The sequence below is a fragment of the Ambystoma mexicanum genome, chromosome 7q, assembly GCF_040938575.1.
Source record: "Ambystoma mexicanum isolate Mex_15411 chromosome 7q, UKY_AmexF1_1, whole genome shotgun sequence".
In the NCBI taxonomy this organism is placed as follows: domain Eukaryota; kingdom Metazoa; phylum Chordata; class Amphibia; order Caudata; family Ambystomatidae; genus Ambystoma; species Ambystoma mexicanum.
Genome location: NC_090941.1, coordinates 506,498,363 through 506,520,798, shown reverse-complemented (window position 1 = coordinate 506,520,798; position 22,436 = coordinate 506,498,363). Strand labels below are relative to the sequence as shown.

At 45.2% G+C, this 22,436-nt stretch overlaps 1 protein-coding gene across 1 annotated transcript in view; it reads left to right on the top strand.

Annotated features, from left to right (window-relative positions):
- Window positions 1-22,436, top strand: part of NUDT15 (nudix hydrolase 15) — a 138,363-nt gene that overhangs the window by 46,229 nt on the left and 69,698 nt on the right. The window lies entirely within an intron of this gene.

Genomic DNA, 22,436 nt, shown 5'->3' with positions numbered 1-22,436 from the left:
CAGCCAAGATGGCCTGTCTGCCAAGGCCAGGGGCAGGGGTCATGACAGCAGCTTCTTTACAGCCAGAAACATGTCTGCCCTCTTAGTATGGGCTGTGCGCTTCACCACAGTGGTAGCAAATGGGAGCTTTAATACCTTAATGAGCTTTTCCAATGGAGACGCATGTTGCACTGGTGTGCCGCCTGTGTATAGGAAGCCCCTCCTTTTCTAGCGTGACAATCCTGCGTGTACGGTTGGTGTCATATAGGGAGAGTCCGAGTAAAGTGTCACTTTCTCATTCGCATTTCTCTGAAGTGCAGCAATAAGTGCCACTAAGTCTGCAGCCTGTGCTGAACAGTGTGAGGGCAGTCTTCCACTTGTCACTACTTCAAATTCACCAGTCCTTTTTAGCTTCACCACTGCTGATCCCGTATGTCCAGGATTTAAATAGAAAAATGAGCTCCTGGGTGTCGGGCATCATCAACGAGGCAGGAGCTACCGCTGGGGAACCAGAAGCGAGTACCCAGCTCACTATGAATCTAACTTCCACATGAGATGCACATTATTAACTTTTTGCACATAATGTTTGATTCATTGTGTTTAAATGTGTACTAGATGTGTCCTAATTCTTCTATAGTAACATTCTTAACTACTCAAAGTTAATGTCACGTATGCATGTTTGTAAGGTACAAATTGCTTGGGGAGCCAAAAGTAGCTCCTGGTAGCTGTTGATTTCAAGCTAACCAGGCTCTACTGGGACAGAAGCAAATGCTAAGTTGCTCCTAGCTCCCCTCAATTTTGAACCCTGATTGTGTCTCTCCTGCCGTTTGGTAAAGTTTTGAAGAACCGTCAATAAAGAGAATTCCCCCCTCCCCCGAGAGAATTTTCTCTAACATGCGGAATATCGCCATAAATCTCAGTATACGTTGTGCATCATGTACATAGTCCTTCTTCCCTACTGTTTCTGCTATGAATGTCGCTAGATTCACTACTCTACATCTAACAATTCTGATTGCTGGCTTCGAAAAATTATCAGTTTAAATCCCATGCTCTTTGTGTAGTTAATGTACTTTTGGATTCCTCTAAAAGCAAATAAGGAATGCTTGATGAATAACATCACTGAGCGCCCCATTGTAATACTTGCAGCTTTTTCAATTGCAAAATCAGCAGCAGCTAACGCTTGTTTGCAAGGATAATGTCCTTTCATTACTGGGTCTAAAATCCCACTATATTAGGCTAATGTTTTATGTCCATGTCCTAATGTTGTCTTCTGCTGTGTGAGAACTGCTGTCATTACTTCTCCATTCGAATGTGAGAATAAATAAAACTTCTTGTTATAGTCTGGAATTCCTAACACAGAGGCTGTATAAATTACTCTTTTTTTAATTCTTCAAATCCTTCAGTCATCTCATCTGTCCATATTATCTCACTTTTACCTATCTGTGCTTCCCAGAGTCCTTTTAAAAGTGGTTGAATATATGTACCGTAATCAAGAACCCAGGCCCTACAATAATTACATAGGCCTAAACATTGTTGCATTTCCCTCACTGTCTCAGATTTTGAAGTCTTTATGATTGCTTCTGCTCTCCCAGGTGTCACTGTTCTCCCTTCTTGAGAGGTTAGCTGTCCCATGTACAGAACCTCTTCCTGGCAATATTGTAATTTATCTTTGTCTACCTTGTATCCTTTTTCTGCTAGTGTGGTCATTACTTGAACTGAAACTTTTCAGCATTTTTCTTCTGTCTTGCTGCACACTAATATATCATCTACGTACTGAATTATTGTGCTATCAAGTTGTATGTTACCTGGGTCCATCTGAAGACCTTATGAAAGATCGATGGGGACTCGCAGTACCCCTGAGGTAATCTTGTATGGTTCCAGCGCTGATTTCTATACGAAAATGAGGTCAAATCTTGTGAGTCCTCATGAAGGGGGAATTGAAAAGAAGGCATGTTTTAAGTATCCAACTGTAAAAAATGTAGCTTTGGCTGGGATGTTTACATAATATTCTAGCTGGATTTGGAACCAGAGGGAATGCTGCTTCAGCAATATTGTTTAGGGGACTTAGATCCTGAATAAATCTCCACGACCCTCCTGTTGATTTCTTCACTGGGTGCACAGCCGTGTTACATGGGGATTCTGATGCCACCAATGCTCCGTGCTGTACTAAAACGGAAATGGTTTCAAATATACCTTCATCTGATTCTCTGGACACTGATACTGCTTTGCTCATGGCACAATTGCTCCTGGCTTGAGCTTAATTTTAACTGCTCCTGCTCATCTCAATAGACCCACATCATATGGACGGTTGGTCCATAAAATGCGTGGCATCTTTTCTAAATCTTCCTGAAAAAATGGTGGTTTCAAATATACCTTCATCTGATTCTCTGGACACTGATACTGCTTCGCTCATGGCACAATTGCTCCTGGCTTGAGCTTAATTTTAACTGCTCCTGCTCATCTCAATAGACCCACATCATATGGACGGTTGGTCCATAAAATGCTTGGCATCTTTTCTAAATCTTCCTGAAAAAATGGTGGTTTCTTTTTTACCAATGCCATTCTCTGTGGTATGTCTCTATTCTCAACTGTAATCCAATAACGTCTGTTAGTCTGTATCCTTCGCCAAGAGCTATAACTGCTCTCCATCCTCTTCCCTCGTCCTCTGTCCCATGAACAACCACCCTTTCCTCTCTTACAACTGCTGCCTCTAGTTCTATGGGGATAATCTGTCCTTCGTCATCCATAGGTATTTCTGGCCTAAACAAAAATTCATCAGGTAATCTCAATAATTTACCTATCAATCTAGGAAACCATGTCAACTAAATATCTACTGCATAGAAAAATACTTCTGGGTCTAAAGGAACTCCTCGTAATGCCTTTTGGCCTGTAAAGGCTAATATGTATTAGCTTACATTCATATCTTGTATCCCTGGAGTGTAACACACTATTCCTTCATCAGTAAAGGATATTGGGCCTCATTACGAGTCCGGCGGTAAAACCGCCTGGTTACCGCCAGACTCTTATTACCATTCCGCCTCCGTGATTCCCGGAATTACCAGGGCATTACAACCCCGGTTTTCCGGGAATCACGGAGGCGGAATGGTGTTAATCCCCATTCCCATTGAGTCCTATGGGACTCAATGGGGATCATGGAAACACCGGCAGCATCTCGTAATGCTGCCGGTGTTTCCTCGTCCGCCTGCAGGCGGGTGGTGTTAAACCCGCCAGGTCAGACCTGGCGGGAACATCACCTCTCGCCTGCAGGAGTTGTGATCGCCCGGCATGGAAACAATGGTGGCGGCGGGTTTACCGCCACCGTTGTTTCCATACCGGGCGATTTGTAATGAGGCCCATTGTCATGTTAAGTTTTGTCATCAAGTCACGCCCTAGCATGTTAGCTGGTATCTGCTGAGAATACAATAGTAGCATAGACACGTTGTGTTCTCCTATAGAAATTGGTAATTTGTCAGTAAAAGGAACTAAATTCATAGCCCAAGAGAATCCCTGCGTATTCATGGCAAAGCCAGTCATGGGGTACTTTCCCTCTCGAACACCAGAACAAGTTTCTCCAGTGTCTACAAGAAACAAAAATGTCTTGCCTCCTATTGTTGAGAAAAAAGACGTTGGCTGTGAAGCCAGCGGTGCGGGCTGCACTCCCTAATACCACAATAGTGTGGTGTGTGTCCAGTTCGTTGTGGTTTGAAAGAATAAATTGGCTTGAAAAAACACATAGATTGTTTCAAGTGATAATTTTATTGCTGTTAAGCGATATCAAATTGCTTGAGTTTACTTTTCTTTTAAATACAGATGCTTTCAGGACCAAAAAATAGCTCTTAGTATGGCCAATGCATTTCAAATGTAATTTGCTTCGTCAGGGCCAGATAATTTGTGACATGCATCTGTTGTCAAATCTCTAATGTTCAAAACAATTATTGTATTTACATATCGGAATACCCCAACAAAATTTGAAAATTGAAAGTTCAAAAGACAAAAAGATAATACCACACCAGTTTCAACAGTGTCAAATGAAAGTAAACACCATATGGAAGAGAAAAGCTATCTAATACCGTAGTTCACATTGAAAATCCACAAAGTTACCACAAAAAGAATAGCAATCAATTGCAATGCATTTTGTTACATTTCACGTTGTAAAATAATCAATACATACGTTGCATACATGTCCGATGATTAGAGAACGGATAAAATGGGGTTATGAACAGATAAGGAAACAGATAGAGAACCGTAAGGAAAGATATAAGCAAATAGCGTTCCAAATGGTGCATATAAGGTATCCAGTTTTACAATTGCAGTGTCACTGACCTGCCAGTACTTCCCTCCGCGTACGTTCTGAACAAATAATAATAAATAGACCAGTCAGTATTTTATCTGCTGCTGGTGGTCAAATTGTATCAAGGTACACGTTTGTTCCAAAAATATATGTCCTTCTGGAACTGCAGTAACGCTGATCGGGTTTCGCGTTGTCCTAGGGTGAAATTTAGAATGAATACTGGACTGGCACAGCTATACTGCTCATTAAGAGGTATTTTATCTCTGCTGATGTCTGCTAGCTGCACTTACCTCTTAGCTTCAGTGTGCTCATACGGGACTCGGCGTGTAAGCGCGGCCTGATCTCATTCTGTTATGTTCTGCTGGCGGTAGCCTTGGTAACCATGCACGGATGTGCGTAAGGCATCCATCTTGGAGTAATGTATTATACTAATTGTGCTCAAAAGAAGAAAGCTACTCGCCAAACATGTAGCTATTCAAGCCTGTCGGTATGTTCAAAAAGCTTACGTTCTGTAAATGGATATTGGTGAGTTCACATCATACATTTACAGAAACAATGCAATGCCGCTGCATTCGCGATAACACAGCGTTATGTGCCTCCTATTGTTACCCTGAACCTTGGTTCTTCTTGGGGGTAGTCTGGTGTCACTGATAGTACTGAACATATCCGGTCGCTCTTTGGCCTTTCCTATTGTGGATATCAGTTCATCGCTGTACATATAAAAGTGTTTCCTCCCACTACTGTCACACTCCCAACCCTGGGTGTGGAGGCTGGTGGGGTTCATGTATTCGCATTCCATTGTGGCTCCATTGCTTGTTGTGTCTGTGCTTGCTGGGTCTTTACTTGTTGTGTTTGCATAGGTGCTTGCTGTGATTGCCCTTGTGGCGACTGTGATTGCAACAGGTCTTGTTGCGTTTGCTATATTTGTGGTGTACCTGTCTGATTCTGTGTGTGATCTTGGGCATAATACTCATGCGGTTCTGTATTATATTTTGGAGAATAGCCCATCCCCTCTCTTGTGGCTTGCCAGTTCTGTTGCATGCCCCCTCTACTTCTACACTTTCGGCCATATGTCCTATCCTGCCACAATTCCAGCATTGTTGTCCTCCGTTAAATCCTCCTCCCCTTTCAGGGTTTCGAAATGCACCTCCTCTTCCTCTGTCCATTCCCTCTAACTCGTGGTCAATAATTGTACCCACCTTGATCTATGCTGGCTGTAACTCTTGTGTGGCCACGCCTTCACCACTTGTCAATACCACTGCTTCTATGGGCCATGGAACATTGTATATCATGTGAACCCACTTCAGTTCCTATCCCTGTGGAAGGGGTAGACAGTTCTTCTTTGCCTTCGGGACCCATTAAAGAACAGACTATGGAACTTGCAATGTCTTTTTCTTCCCATTCCGAGACCATCCGGTTCGACCTCATTAGGGCAACGCATTATCCAATCATTTTGGGACACCCATTGCTTCGTCAGCACAATCCTTTTGTCAATAGGTCGGAAGGAACTATGTTCATAGGATCGTAATTTTGTCTGTCTCATTGTTTATACAACAGAGCTATTGGATTCCACACACAACGGGAAAGACAAGAAAACAAGTCAGTGTTTCGGCTCCAAACACTTCCTAAGGAATATCATGCCTATAATCAGGGGTTTTTGCAAGAGGAATTTAAGGTACTCCCTCCTCGTAGGAATGAGGATTGTTCAATAGACCATATACCTGGCATGCCGGTACCTTTGGACGTATGTATGCCGGGCTTGAACCGGAAAAGCAGGCCTTACACTCCTACCTGCAATCTAATCTTGAAAACGGTTTGATAACCAAATCTAAGTCCTCAGCTGGAGCCTCCATGAGTTTCATCCCCAAGAAACGAACGGCAGAACTACAGCCCTGCATCGGATTATCGAAGGTTGAATAGGATCTCTGTGAAAGACAAGTATCCACTACTGTTGATCCCTGATATCCTTGAAGCTGTCAGAGGGGCTTCCGTATTCTCCAAACTAGACCTTAGAGACGCGTACCATCTCCTTCGTAGTGGCGATGAGTGGAAAACAGTGTTTCGCACCTCCTTTGGCCACTACGAATACCGCGTTATGTGCTTTGGTCTAGCTAATGCCCCTGTTGTTTTTCAACGGTTCGTGGATCATCTCTTTTCAGACCTCATTTTGCACGTTGTCGTATACCTTGACGACATTCGCCACAAGAACACCAGGCTCATGTATCTGAAGTACTCTCATGTCTACTAAAAAAACATCTTTCTGCCAAACTGGAAAAATGCATCTTTCACCAACCATCAGTAACATATCTGGGCTTTGTCTTGTTGGCTGAAGGAACAGCTATGGATCCAGCCAAAGTTAAAGCCATTCTTCGCTGGAAAGAATCCAGTTATGTTAAAGAAATAGAAAGATTCCTGGGATGTGCTCATTTTTATAGGAAATGTTCCCATATTGTTCCTTGAAGATCCTACCCCTGACCGCTCTTCTCAAAAAGAAGGCTATCTTCATATGGAATGACTCAGCGGATAGAGCTTTTGAAGACATCAAGGAACATTTTACGAAAGCTCCCATACTGCGTCAAACGGACCAAAATAAACCATTCTTTCTGAAGACTGACACTTCTAATGCCGCCGATGGAGCTGTTCTAAAACAACTGTGGAAAGGTTGCGAACATCCTGTTGCCTAAATGTCCAAGACGCTTACCGCTTCTGAGCAGAATTATACTGTCCTCGAGAAAGAACTTCTGGCCATACAGATTGCCTGTACAGAGTTACGACATCTTCTTCTGGGTTCCAAACATGTGGTAACTGTCAGAATGGTTCATCGTAACTTGAAAGTGCTCCAACAACAAAAATGGCAGAATAGCAGAGAGGCCCGCTGGGTGTATTTCTTTTCCCAATATGATCTGCTGTTCACGTTCATTCCCGGAACTGAAAATAAAATGGCTGATGCGTTATCTCGCGTAGATTCTTCTGCGGAAATCTCATTCCAGTGAGAGAAGATATTACCTAAAGCATCCTTTCTCTTTTATGTAACTACTTTTCAACAACGGAAGGCCACCATACCTCAAGATCCTACTATAGCTCTTGCCATTCTACAGTACGGCTTGTCAGAGGAACAAGGTCTATTGTTCAGAGGAAAGAATCTTTATGTACCCACCTCGGCATTGCAACGTGATGTATTACACTTGTTTCATGATGCCAAAGCAGCAGGTCATCGTGGAGTCAGTGACTTTGGAGAGTATCAAGAGACACTTTTGGTGGTCACACCTTCGAGAACAAGTCAAAGACTACGTATCTGTCTGCATTGTTTGTCAACAAGTTAAAAACCCCTTGTATGTTACCTTTTAGGGAAGTTAACACAACCTGCACTTCCTTCTCATCCTTGGCAACATATTAGCAACGATTTCATAGTCGCCCTACCTCTCTCTAACAATCACATTACCATCATGGGGACGGTTGACTCACTCACGAAATTGGTGCATTTTGTTGCACTCCATTTTATCCCTTCTGCTCAACAAATGGCCAAAGTATTTATACAAACCATCTTTCGACTCCACGGATTACCCACCACTATCCTATCTGATCGAGGAACGCAGTACACCTCCACCTTTTGGAAATGATTTTTTAAAAAACTCAGAATTCAGACGGCTCTGACTTCTGGTTACCACCCACAATCCATCTGTCAAACACAGAGGCTAAATCAGTCCTTGGAACAGTACCTTAGATACTTCACTACAGCTTCATATGACAATTGGGCAGACTTACTTCCGATTGCTGAGTTCGCGTACAACAACTCAATGCATACCTCCATTGGAGTCAGTTTGTTTTTGTGTACTTATGACTTTCATCCTACTTGCATTCCTACCATTAACTCTGCTGATACTAAAACTCCTTTGTTAAACCACCTTATAGACGAGATCCAAGCAGGCCATACCTCTGCCCAACAAACTCTAACAGATACCAGAGCCGCTAGTATGAAACAAGCTGATCCATTGTTGGCAAGCACCAGCATTAGCCATTGGCGGCCTTGTTTGACTTTCTTATCGCTATCTTCCAAAACATCTAGTTCCTTCTAAATTGGCCCCATGCTTTTTAGGTCCCTTTAAGATATCTCAACTCGTGGGTCCAGTTGCCTTTTGGTTAGATCTTCCTAAGTCCTGGTCAAGACTTCATCCTGTTTTCCACATTTCTCAGCCGAAGCCACATGTTCCCGACCCATTTTACAGGAAAGATCCTATACCTCCAGCCCCGATTGACACCACCTTGGGACCTGAGTATGAAGTCAAAACCATCTGCGACTCCAGGTATCATCAGAGGGCAGTTGCAATACCTGCTGGACTGGAAGGGCTATGGTCCAGCTGATCGTACTTGGGAACCCGCTTCTGCTGTTCATGCTCCTATGCTCCTGCAACGGTTTCATAGGTTAAATCCGTGGAAGCCAAGCCTCTGGACCCGTCAGAGGGGGCATACTATTAGGACCTCTGCCACGCCTGGTCTATCTGGCATCAGTGGAGAAGAAGACATCCTCGCAGCATTATGGATCATCCAAGATGATGGTGGATTGGGACCATAAACTGGAGCTCCAGCAACGCTACAGCGTTTTTCAAGATGGCACCCGGGACCAGCCTCGAATCCTTCACTAGACCGGTTTATAGTGAGATTGACAGGTGAGCTCCTTGCGCCGCTTCTTTCTTCGAAGCCTGACGCTGTGTTCCTCTCCTTCCTGCTTCTTGTTTTCCTGCTCGTCCGCTCTTTTTGCATACCTCTGTTGCGCTCCGGCGCTCCCATCCTTGTTATCTCTGATTTTCCTTACCTCTTGCTGGCTTCCTCTTGCATTCACCTTGGCTCTGGATGCCATTCCGGATTACAGCTTTATCCTGTTCCTACCGGAGGCTGTTATTCAAAGTGAATCCTACTGTGATCTACAAGGGATTTTCTATGAAATTCTCTGCACCTTGGAATCTGGGCACCAACATTCACGGTACCTTGCGGACAAGGGTTTTTTCCTTCACTGGGTTTTTCCCTTTGGGCTTGGCCCACAGAGCACCCTTTGTCGCCCTCATTCTTTGGGGCTCATTGGAGAATGTGTGGGACTAGTCTACGAGCGGTAAATCTGCAGCTACATAGCGGCTGAGCTATTCAGCTTGATCAGGTTAGTCCTCAGACTCTGCAACCTAATTCCATCCAATATGTAATGGCGTAGAGACAGTGGGAAATGTTAATAGAGAGATCAGAGTAGAGTTCAGGAAAAGAGAAGATGATTTGGGTGTCATCCGCAAAGAGTTGGTATGTGAACCCAAAGGAGGAGATTAGTGCAGCAATTGGAGAGGTGTAGAGTGTAAAGAGGAGTGATCCCAAGATAGAGCCTTGTGGAACACCAACAGTTAGAGGAGTGAGTTGAGAGGTGTTGCTCAAGGAGACAGAGAATTGGTGAGGTGCAAGGTACTATTCAATCCAGGCAAGGGCTTGATCGTGATTCCCAACAAGAAAGAGCGTATTAAGGAGATCAGAGTGATCGACAGTGTCAAAGGCAGCAGACAGGCTAAGGAGAATTGGGATAGAGGATAGGTTGGAGTGCTTAGCAGAGGTGATGAAGTTGGATACATTTATGAGAGAATTTCCGTGAAGTGCCAGTTGCGGAAACCTGCTTGTAGGGGGTCTCCAAAGGTTGTGGATGTCTAAGAAATTGGTAAGACGGTTGAACACAACCCTTTCAAGCACTTTAGAATAGTGCGAAAGGAGATACACAGGGTGAAAGTTAGCTGGTAGATTCGGTCAGTCCCTTGCTTTTTTAGGAGAGGGATGACTGTGGCTGTTTTGAAAACAGAGGGAAAGCAATAAGAGTCGAAGGACTGGTTGAAGAGTTCAGCAAGCTGAGAGGCTACTAAAGGGGCAATAGGCTGGACTAGCTGAGGATCAAGAGGGTCTGGTGGGGCTGAAGAGGGGTTAGCCTTCATCCGTAGAGATAGCACTTTGTCAGTATTAGTGTGACCTAAGTGGGAGATCGAGGCAGAGGATGATGGAAGAGTAGGCAGAGTGTAAAATGTAGGAGGAGGGAGTGTGAGTAAGTTTAGGAGAGAGTGTCTAATTTTGAAATGTCTGTAGCAAAGCATTCAGCTAGGTAATTAGCTGTGAAAGTGGAGTTGATAGTCATAAACTTAGCAGGAGTGAGGGGTGAGTTTAGAGTGCCCTGTAGTCAGCGAGGATGGTTGCAGTGAGAGTCAATGAGGGTTAGGTAGCATTCCCTTTACGCTCTATCAAGGGTGGACTTGAGAGAGTTCAGGGCAGAGAGGTAGAGTTGCAGGTCCTCATGCTAGTGGGTATGCCTCCATTTGCATAGCAGCTGACGCATTTCTGTGCAGAGAGAGCATATGAATGGGGTGACTCGTAGTTGAAGATGCTGAGATTTAGGGGTGCAGGTAAGCAGTGGGAAGTGAGAGGAGGATGAGTCATATAGTAGGGACTGAAAGCTGGACATGGCAGTGTTGCTGCAAGAGGCATTGGGTATGAAAGAGGACAGTGAGAACTGTAGGTCGGAGAGAAAGGGGGAATGCAGAAGATTTACATTTCCTTTTAGTAATAGGTGAAGTAAGTGGTGAGGAAAGGTCGGAGGGTGGAAAGGAGGTGGTGGTGGAAACAATTGAGTGATCAGATATGGATAGTGTGACAGTACTATTAGTGGCTGATAGAGAGGTGGAGATGAATAAGAGATTCAAAGAGTTACCCCCTATGTGGGTATGTAAGTTAGGGATAGAGTGGAGAATGTAGCCACTAAGAAAATACTGAAGTTTGTGGTTGGAGAGGGAGTGTTAATCACCTACGAGAATGAGGTCATGTTTAGTGGAAAGAGAATCGAGGAGTTGCCCAAGATAAGATATGATATGGCATTTATTACGGGCCTATACACATGTTTTTCAAGGCGCGATGAGGCAAGGGAGGGGAACAAAAGGCAGGACGGACAACGATCCTACTAGGCCAGGTGTCATTCAGATCGCACAAGTGCGTAGGAATGGGACAGGGACAGTGCAGTACATGGGAAACAGTACATGTGAAAGATGATAACAATAAATAAGTAAATGGCCAGCATGTGGCAAGTGCATCGGTAAGTGCGGGCATCTGGTTTAAAGGGCTGGTAGGGGGACTGTAGAGATACAGAAACAGTCACCAAGTGCAGGGGTTGCCAGGTGGGCAGTGTAGGTGTGTGACATCTGGCGGGGGAAGGACCTGGGCTCGAGATCAGAGGGTGACCAGGTAGCCAGGGCAGTTCCGGTTACAGCCAGGTCAGCAGAGGAGAGGAGGAGAAAAAGTAGAAGCAAAGAGAAAGGTTTTGAGGTGCTTCCGGAAACAGAGATGGTTCTCCTCAAGTTTAAGGGAGGCAGGGAGGCTGTTCCTGAGGGATGCGCCAGCCGAAGAAAGAGATCTACCACCAACTCGTTGCTTGGAAAAGCGCCTGACCCTGAGGGAGTTGGAGGTGGATAAGCGAAGAGCTCGAGTAGGAAGATATTGAGGAAGACAGAGTTGAAGGTATTGATGCCCCAGGCGGCTGGTGAACGATGCAGAGGGTTTTGAACTTAATCATTGCAGCCACTGGGAGCCAGTGCAGAGATACGATCCCTGGGCTTTAGGCCAAGGACAAGTCTCGCAGTCCTCTTCTGGATAAGTTGCAGAGGGCAGAGAGTAGAAGCAGGCAGATTTAGATAGAGGCTGTTACAATAGTCCAGCCTAGAGAGAACCAGAGCTCTGGAGACAGTGAGCTTCTGGGGGAAGGAGAGGAAAGGAAGAATACCTCTGAGGAGGTGCAGCTGGTAGTGTGACTTCTTAGAGACGTCGGAGATGTGAGGAGAGAAGGAGAGTGTGGAGTCGAAGATGACCCAAGGTTTTTAGCCTTGCAGGTGGGAGCAGGAAGAGGGCCAAGAGAGGCCGGCCAGAGTACTACAGGGAAGGAGGGAGATCATCCAAGAATGGTCCAGGAGGGTGATAGATGGAGATGTGAACCGGGTGAGGCAGAGCACTAGTAGAAATGGTGATTTCAAAAGAAGTAGGATTGGACGTCACATTGGAGATTCGTGAGGCATTGAGGCAGGAAGCAAGTATGTTAGGTACCCGACGCCTCCACCTCTGCCGGTCAGTCGAGAAGAGGGAATGAAGGATAGCTTGCAGTTGTGTGTGGCTGCCTGAGTGGCAGTGTCAGATGGAAAAATCCAGGTTTCAGTGATAGCAAGAAGGTCTAGGGGAGGAGAGCTGAAGTGAAAGTTGTCAGTGATAAAAGATATCGGAGGCGGGCCTTTGCTGTCTTGAGTTTGCCTCTCGTTCAGCTGTTGGGGCCGGTTAGTCAACTGCTCGGGTGGATTTCTGTTTCAGCTCTGGCCGCTCCGCACAACTCTCAACAGTTTCTGAGGAAACTGTGAGAGTCTGCGTGTCCGCTTACTGTTCCCTGCGGTCGCTTCCTCCCAAGGAGGTTGCTTGCGTCGGGAAGCACCGCTGCACAGTACTTGTTGCTAATGGACATGCGCACCTCTATTCACACAATCTCCATTTGACCATCATTATGGACGAATATTAAATGAAATAAAGTACTCATCTGCACTGCTCTCCGAGCATCAAAGAAAGAAGAAATGGTTTCTGTGTGAAGGGATGATATATGCTTGAGTGGACTGTGATTGGAGGGAGTGATCACATGTTTTTTCTTGTTAAACTACTCATTTCTATGGGGGGTCCCAGGAAATGTCTTTCAGTTTAAAGTTTTCACTGTTTTTTCAAGGATGCTGTTCTCTGACATTAAAGAGAGAGAAGCATAAAACGAGCCTCCGTGCTTGCCATAGAATTCTGCGCATTCTCGTTCACACTGTGTAAAGGTGTCTGCAAGCAACCAGGAAGTGCAGGATGGGGGAGGTCATATCTGTAAAGAGAAGCTCCCCCTCAACTGAAGAGACCAAATTGAGCTCCTCTAATGATTGAAAGGATTACCTGCAGCATCTTCAGTGTCCACCAGCCAATCTATGAATAGCAAACTGCAAACAAGTACACACAATGGAGGCCAGGTCCAGCTGTCAGCAGGCTGCATGGGTTTCGCCCAGCTCTGTGTGACACCTGAACCCGACCTCTATTTGTGTGAGAATCACGTGTGAGACTTGAGGTCTCTGCATTCCCACCCACTTCCTGCCCCTTCTGACCTCAAACACATCCTCCTGGGATCTCTTTGAGCTAACTTTATTAAGCCTTACCATCGAACTTTGTGCTCAAAGTGCCTGCAGGTATTTTTTCAAATCAGTCTTTTGAGAATGAATGGATTAATTGAACCTACAAACGTGCTACTGGTATAATAAGAATGTCTTAACAACGTCTTCCTTCAATTACTCGATTTATTAAGCACTCTGCGTGTCTTTCACTGAAGTCCTGGTAAAAACAAGCATTGGCAAAGCCAACAGTTGTATTTTATGCATAAGTATGCATTTGCCAGGCACTGCTATTATATGCTCAGTTGCTCACAACAATGTGCAGCTGCTACCATCGATGGCCAGGTAATACCACTACGGCAGTGCCTATCTAGATCAGTGCAAATGCCTTTCACATGCCTATACAAAGCCGAAACTATTGGCATTGCTAATGCGTGTTTCTTTATGTTGCCTGCCCCAGAATTGCTTGTGGGGCTGTACTAAAAGGAGTGTCCTGCTTACCTATCCCTAATCTTCATAACAGTCCATATTCCTTGTCACAGTCCTTAGCAACATTAGGGGCATCCCCTCATGGCAAGACATACTCTTTTTCTCTACATTTGAATAAATAACTATGGTATGTGCACCTCTGATCTCCTTAGCCCCCGCTAAGCTCCCGTGGAGGGGGAAAGACATCTCTATATCTCAAATGTAGTCACATTACCATGGTACCAGCTTGTGCTTCTCTGCAAAGTCTGGACAGTGGCAACACCTGACTTGGAGGAGTCACAGATGCCACCTTTGCCCCTCCAAAAGCCATTCAGCACACTGCCTTCTCAGACAGCTAAGAAAATTCAACCTTATAACGCCATTCTCAAAGAGCTGCAATGGCTACATCTTCAAGCACACATCATGTTAAAGGTCATCTGCATCACCTACATAGTTACATAGTAGTCTCATCCAAAACACTTCCCCCTTCCAGAGACCAACGCACCAACATTGCCACCACATCACCAGGCTGGAAACAAAGAACTTCTAGGGGTTTGGGGGGAACAAGTCTTTTCCTGATACCAATGCAAATAAGTCTAGCACCTAATCCTACACTTCAAGAAGGATCTGAAGAGCCTTCTGTTCAAGAACACCTTGTTGATCGCGCCATTGAACCCCAGTTTTGCCCCCTCTATTTCCCTTGCCCCTACTCCTCCGCCCCAGCACCTCTCTGTGAAGAAGTTCCACCAGTGCTTCATGGCCTTGGTAAAAACCTCAGTGCACCAATTTGAGTCCAAAAAGCAGAGCCCTAGACTGAAAATGAAAATATGGAATGGCAAGGCAAAGGAACCTCTGGTAAACTGGAAATAAGCAATCTCCAGGTCTAGCGAAACAAGGACATTTCCAAGGCATAGAACTAATCATTTGCAGGGTCTCCATTTTGAAGGGTTTGGTCTCCACAAACATATTGACACTCTTCAAATCTATAGTGCGACTGAACTCCCCTGATGTCTTCCCAAAGGCCCTGGTCCCTGGATGGCTCAGGGATGATCACTCTTATCAGTAACAGCTACTGAATTCTGCCTTGCAGATCTATCCTCTCCTTAACACAGGAGTCTATAGAGGTGTGGTAGAACTCAATCAAATATCCTACCTCTACAGCATCCCAGGCGCCTGAAACTCAACCACAACCTCCTCCCCTTCATTTAGTGCCTTGTGAACCTTGTACCTGGAAGTGCAAGGCATCCGAGTCGGTTGGCCCTCAACCTACTGCTCCTGGAAAGCTTGTTGTCCTCGGTGGATTGTTTTTACCAGTTCCCCTAACTTAGAACGGATGATCTATTGTCCCAGCAATGCCAGCGTTAAAAGGGGAATGTCCATGTTGGAAAGGATGAAGAAAATAACACCAACTGCAACAAATTATTTTTTCAAAAATGTAAGCGTGAAACTAGAATCAACCAACGTTTTGTGTCTACAGTCCCCATCAAGGGACGAGGTATGGTCGGGGGACTTCACTCACCCAAACACAATCAGCCAGAGCACAGGAAATTCTGTGCCTAACCACTCTCAATAGTCAACACCCATCAGTTGGCTAATTAGCCAGCCAAAGGGAGCCCGGTTGAAAGGTAGGCAGCGGCACTAATGGGGAACTTTCTGCCAAAGGGGATCCTTCAAATCTTTGTGTAGTCAAAATGCCAGAGATCACAGCCGCTGGTGAAGGTGTGTGCCAGCTACTGCGCTTAGTGATTGATTGTATTATTTATAACATGTGTAAAGCACAGCCTCATCTAGGGCTACTGGCGCACTGTATAATTTCTGATAGGAGGTGGTAGAGAATTCCAAGCATGACCGGTGGCAGAAGACCAAGCCCATTTCAACCTATGAATAGAATGTCTCAAGATGTCTTTGCTCTGCGTGCTTCTAATACTTCCAGAGATGGAGCTTGTGAGATGAATCCTATGGATCCCTCACTTTAGCTCTACATAAAGTCTCCTCCCAGGTGGCCAAGGAAAGACAGGCACATCCTGATCCTGACCTCAGGGGTGGTGTACCATGGGAGAATCACCTCGGAGGAGACAGGGCACAGGGAGGTGAAGGGATCATGTGGGATGTGACACGGTATCCTCCTTTGAAAGGGAATGACTTTCATATATACCAAAACACACAATGGCTTTTTGTCATTATAAAATGGATGATCTCCATATTTAGTTGAGAAATATTGCTGAATGGGATGTAACATATTTAAATATCCCATTTCAGGAGGAACCCGTTACACCTAATGTGATTGAACATCTCCCTTACTCCAAAAGGTATGGAGAAAGGACATCTGTAAATGGTGGCTTGAGTGAACCGCCTTTCCCGCCTTTCCCTACTGTGATTAAACATGATTAAGTATCTTTTAAAATCTGTAATGAAAATAGTTCTAAAGTCAAGAATAGTATATTACAACTTAGAACTGATTTTGTTGTTTGGGACTCCAGGTCCCATTATCATTATCCCAACATTCGGAATACTATGTCTCCATCTCGGTGCTGCCCTGCTCCCTCCTCCACTGCTGATCCCATATATCCAACTCCTTGGTACGCCACCTGGTCAGCCAGCAAATTATCCAGATACTCAATCCTGCTTGTCCTGACGACTGTGTAGCCCCCACAAGTATGTCATCTGGCAAAGATTAAAGCAGCAGAATGCAGGAGAGTCTTTGGTATTCTGACATCATTGACACCGCTCTTTCGACTCCAACAGTTTACCCAACAACATCTGTGTGGCAGTGGCTAGGCAGTATGCCAGCCTGGGGCTCCATCAGTAGTCTCAGGCAGCACACAAGCTGATAGCTTTTGGGTTATGGCCAGAGTGGGCTACCCTCTGAATTGTGGCATTTTGCATACATATGTGCCAGGCAATAAACAATTTGGTCCCAAAAATCCTAAATGAGGTGCTGGAAGAGGAGTAGGAGAAAATATAATCCACCTCTATCACCTAGATCCAAAATATAAGTTCTGCACCTCTTTTTGACACGCACCCAACTTCAGCTTGCAGCTACTGATTTCTCTAAAGACAGTTGATCAAATATTTGCTGTGATCTTTGAAGGGAAAACCAGTGGGAGAGAATGGAAGGTGCCTCTCCCATTTGGACCGAAAACAAACTGGATCTGGAGGGAAAACTGATCCTGATAGCCCTGAGTGATTGGTTTCACTGGTCTGCTCCAAAAAGGTCAATATTTATCGATTGGGCATTTGTATGGCACCTATACACGAGTGTTTCAAGGCGCCAATATGCGCAAGAACTATTATTTTTGCTTTAAAGGGGAAGTGCGATCAAAAATGTTATTGTCCCGATCGTTCGTGCATGTATTTTTAAGCATACTGTAATCGATCTTAACATTTTTTCCTATGCATCTTACCTTAGTTTTCCTCACTTTTACACATGCGAAAACTAGGGGTTGGACGCAGCCATCTTGTGCTAATCTTATCTGTTGAGGCATCGCACTAACTTCAAGGGCGCCCGCGGCATGAATACAGATCGCCCACCCTTGAAGCTGACATCACTGTTCCAACTGATATGGTCCACCTATTTTCATGAAGTTAGTGGCCAGCGAAGCCAAATGCGCCCAGTCATCACTCACCCCACAAAAACATTTAACGCAGAACCAGGAAGATAAACACACACATCCTCACACAGCGCGTCAAAAATCGGATAGCAAAACAATATTTTTAAAGAAAACATCATTAGTCTGCAATGTAGCAAGTGCTTTTATTTATCAAAGAACGCTCCCAAAACTATATTAAGTCCACAAAATGAACTATATGTTTTTGCCATACAAGTTTTAGCTAGCAAACATTGCAACGATCGATTAATCCCAGTATTTCAATTGTTGTGTGTCCTTATGCTATGGAATATGCGCAGCTCGGCGTTATGAAAACAGGAGACATTTCACCGGAACCGCGAGGTTCCTTGGCACATATTATCAAGAGTGCCCGCCCAGAAGCAATAATATAGCTTTCGCATCCAGACGGACCAAAATATGTGGGGAATTAGAAAACGAGGTTGGGGCCTCCTGAAAACAGCAAACAGAGATGGTGCAAGTTAGTAAGAAGACAGCACACTACCGAGTGCTGGTTTATTTAGCCCTGATGAAAGTGGTCTAATGAGAGTCACCACTGAAAACGGTAGGCTTTTTTGTGTCCTGGAAATACAAACGACAAATTAGGAACTTGGTGACAGGCCATACGTTGATCCTCTCACAAATCAATATAGAGGATAAAGATACACTCTACACTATGAATGGAGCCCGAGAATCCCGAAGAGACTGTTTTATAGTGTACAGGAGAATATACTGAGTAACCTCAGTCTTTTTTTTAATCGTGTTTTCAGAAGAAAACACAGTAGTTCTTTGGCAATTTTTCCTTGGCCAAGAACTATTTTAAGTTCTGCTTTCCATAGAAATCGAATAAAATTGGAAAATATTTCAATTTTAAAGCAGTCAACACACATTGGAAAAAGGGCAAGAGAAACAGAACCCATAGAATTGGGAAACCTGTAAACAACTGCAAATTGATTTACCTGATATCAAAATGTGGAAGTATGATAACTAGGGGAATACTCCGGTGCAAGACCCCCTTTTGGTTCAACACGTGTGTTTTTTCCTTTTGCTACACCAGCAAAACTTTCTAATGATGCACATGTTGTTCCTTTTGTGAGAAGATATGGATTCTATGCACTTTCAATCGCAACGCTTTCGCATCACCATCTTGCTACACCGGAAACGATGATTGGTTGCTCTTTGTCGCTGCTACCGCCAAAGTGCAGATCGGTCCCTGTCTGTCGGCCCACATGACGGTAATGCAATAAGTTGCGTTTAGGCGTATCTGCCATTGTTCATTGAAGAATCTATCCGACGGTAGCTGGAAACGATGGCATTCACAGAACGGTACAATATATCTGTGTAGATTAAAGAATACAAATATGTTTTAGTAGCCGTTCTTTATTCAAATTTATCCATTTACCCTATAATTCTGCAACAGATTAAACCTAATCCTAAACAAAGACCACACATAATGAACACACCCATGACAACATGGAGTATTTGAGACTACGATGTGCATGAAAGGTTAGCACTGTGAAGTAGGTATAGCTCCCAATGCGATGGAGAACCTGACGGATATTGGGAACCAGAGACAGATGGCATTATAACGGAAATGGAAATATTATTGATCGAAAAGCGAACCAAGTTCCGTTGGAAAATGTTCAGCCCCCGCCACTTCCACCCCACACCTACTTTATGGTGCACAATAATGAAACGTTGATAGCATACCTGGATATTCCACGGGACATAGTGGTTTAGATATCACTAGCCTGCATACAGGTTGTGGTTGCGGGTCGTCGATGAATAATCGTCACAGTATGCTCCAGCTAACAACCCATAACAAGGCCAGTAAGCAGTGCCGCCAAAAAAATCAAACCTCTATTCACTCCTCTTTAAATTATACAAATATAACAATTATTACTAGACTTGTAAACAAACCACGAGTTGCACACTTGGTTTTTTAAATGTGGCACGGTATAAATATAATTCAGCAGAATGTATTGTTGTCAGGGATGGCACTCTATTAAGAGTGGCACAGGACACCCAGAAAGGGTTTGGGTGGTTGTGCCAAAATAAAGTGGACAGATAAGTACCCACACAGCTGAAAGGAAAGAGAACGAAGAGTAGGCAAGAGTAGCAAGGAAAAAGGTACAGAATGAATTCCCTCTTGGGGTGTATGCAGATATAGGAAAATAGTATTCCACGAACCTTAGGAAAAACTCTAGCCTTCTGCACAGTTTGCTATAACAGAGGCCCACGCTGTTTGCTCATGGCTTGGAACAGCAGCTATGGGTGTCTGTAATGTAGAAACGAGACAAGGGAAGAGGCAGAGGTTGACTGATGGGAACCAACAGACAAGCTCTGTACAAAAGGGTCTACACACAGTACAAGAGAAGATACTTACAGACAAATCCAGGAAAAGGAGGTTGATAGCAAACTAGCAGAAGGAAATGAAGGGAAAGTCGTGGAACAGGATTGGATAGCAGAGGACAGTAAGGAACAAGGTTGAGAGCTCAGAGGAGCAGGAAAGCAATGAGCAAGCCCACAGGAGCAGGGCTGTAAGGTAGAGAGCCCAGAGGGAAAGGGCTTAGGGCAGCAGAGTAAAGCAGACTGCACGGCAAGGAACCCAGAAGGGCCGGGCAGCAAGGAGTGAGCCCTGAGGGGCAGGGCCGCTGACCGTAGAAGGTTGCAGAGGACTGTAGAGGGCTGCTAGGTCGAGAACCCAGCGGAAAAAGGTAGGTAGTAGGCAGCGGAGCGTGATAAGCTGCAAAGTAGGAAGCCCAGAGGACAAGGGCTGTAGGCAGCCGGAGTGAGGCAGGCTGCAGAGCAGGGAGCCCAGAGGACAAGGGCTGTAGGCAGCCGGAGTGAGGCAGGCTGCAGAGCAGGGAGCCCAGAGGACAAGGGCTGTAGGCAGCCGCAGTGAGGCAGGCTGCAGAGCAGGGAGCCCAGAGGACAAGGGCTGAGGCTGGAAAGCAGCAGAGCGTGATCAGCTGCAATGTAGAGAGCCCGGCAAGGCAAGGGCGGAGGCTGGAAGGCAGCAGAGCATGATCGGCTGCAATGTAGAGAGCCCGGCAGGGCAAGGGCGGAGGCTGGAAGGCAGCAGAGCGTGATCGGCTGCAATGTGGAGAGCCCAGCATGGCAAGGGCGGAGGCTGGAAGGCAGCAGAGCGTGATCAGCTGCAAGGCAGGAGCCTGGAAGAGCAGGGCTGAGGCAGGAAGCCCAAAAGGCTAGGGCTGTAGGCAGCAGGGTGTAGCAGGCTGCAAGGCAGGACGCCCAGAGGAGCAGGGCTGAGGCAGGGAGCCCAAAAGGCTAGGGCTGTAGGCAGCAGGGTGTAGCGGACTGCAAGGCAGGAGCCCGCCAGGGCACTGGAACAAAAAGCAGGTGAAAGCAGGAAACAGCATACAAAGTTTGTAGCTCGAAGCAAAAAGGTGCCGGAAGGACTCTCAATGCAAGAGACAGAGCTCTCGCAGGCAGCAGCCTTTATACTGCCCAGCTCAGCACAGAGGCAGGCAAATTGGTTGCACCTGGCTCAGCACACCTGCAGACAATCGGCCACCTCCCTCTCTGTTCCTGAGCTGGTGGAAGCAGAGCAAATCCCTAGGGCTTCTGGGGATTGTAGTTCTGATGAAGAAAATAGGAATAGCCAGGAATAGATGGTTATAGCCAAGTGCATTATGGTAAGTGTAGTTTTTTGGGAAAAATAAAAAAGCACCAAAGTCTCGCAAATGGGAAATAAAGTCCAAATAGTGAATAGCGGTTGATCCAAGAGTTTTCTGTACATAAATGAATAACAATTTGTCCATATTGATCGCCAATGTATGCACCCATGGCGCAGGCATGACAATTGTGTCCATTATTTTTGTCAAATCGCACATTCGCACATCGCTGAATTATTCAATATGCATCAAGCAAAATGCTGTTTTTAATCAAATAATATATAATTTATAGTTGAACTTACATAATGGGCCTCATTACGAGGTTGGAGGTAGCCTTGCCGGTAAAACCGGCAAGGCTACCTCCAAACTCGCATCCGGGCCCGGCACCCGTGAATGGGCAATTACCGGGCTATTGCGGCCCGGCCGGACCCGGTAATTGTCCTTTCGCAGGTGCCAGGCCTGGTACATGCCAATTCCCATTTGAGCCCCATAGGCCTCAACGGGAATGGGGAGGGTGGTAGCTTCGGTACCGTTAATAACGGTACCAGTGCTACCATCATGCTCTGCCATTGTTGCCTTACCACCATACTTGTAATGAGGCCCAATCTTAGGAAGTTCCATTCTCTCGATGTAACACAGAGTGTTTGCTCCGAACAACAGATTTCAGAAATTGATACTAAATTTTCCAATGTCCACTTTCAATATAGTAAATGTTATAATTTTTGTGGGTATTTGACACCTTGTGTCCTTCTAGCCTAGCGGTTGCTGACTTGCACTCAAAGCCAAATAACAATAGCAGCTTGTTTTCAATGATTGAAGCCAGAGACGGTAGGTTTCGATTTTGTGAAAGAATGCCACAATAATAAAACAGACCGGACAAGACGCGTCAGCGTGACTTGATTAATTTCTTCCATGCCTACAAGCATCAGCCCACGACCTGACCTTCACTCCATGGAGAGATGAGCCCAGCTGACCCACATGGAATTTGAAATACACCTGAAAAATAAAAAAATTGTAGGCTGGCATCCACCAATGGAGCACGTTCATGAATACTGTCTTACCGATCACTAGTGTGGGTTATGACCCTATATGTGATGTCATTACTGACACTGTGGCCTCTCAAAAGGCAAGAACATTAATTCTGGAGTCTCAACGTTCTTGCACAGGAAACAACTTTGCTGATATTTTTGGAATTCGGTACAATTAAACCTGGTTAAACCCTGCAAGCTATCGCTTGGCTTCTTTCCCTAGAGGGTTGTATTCATTCTGTTGTGAACGG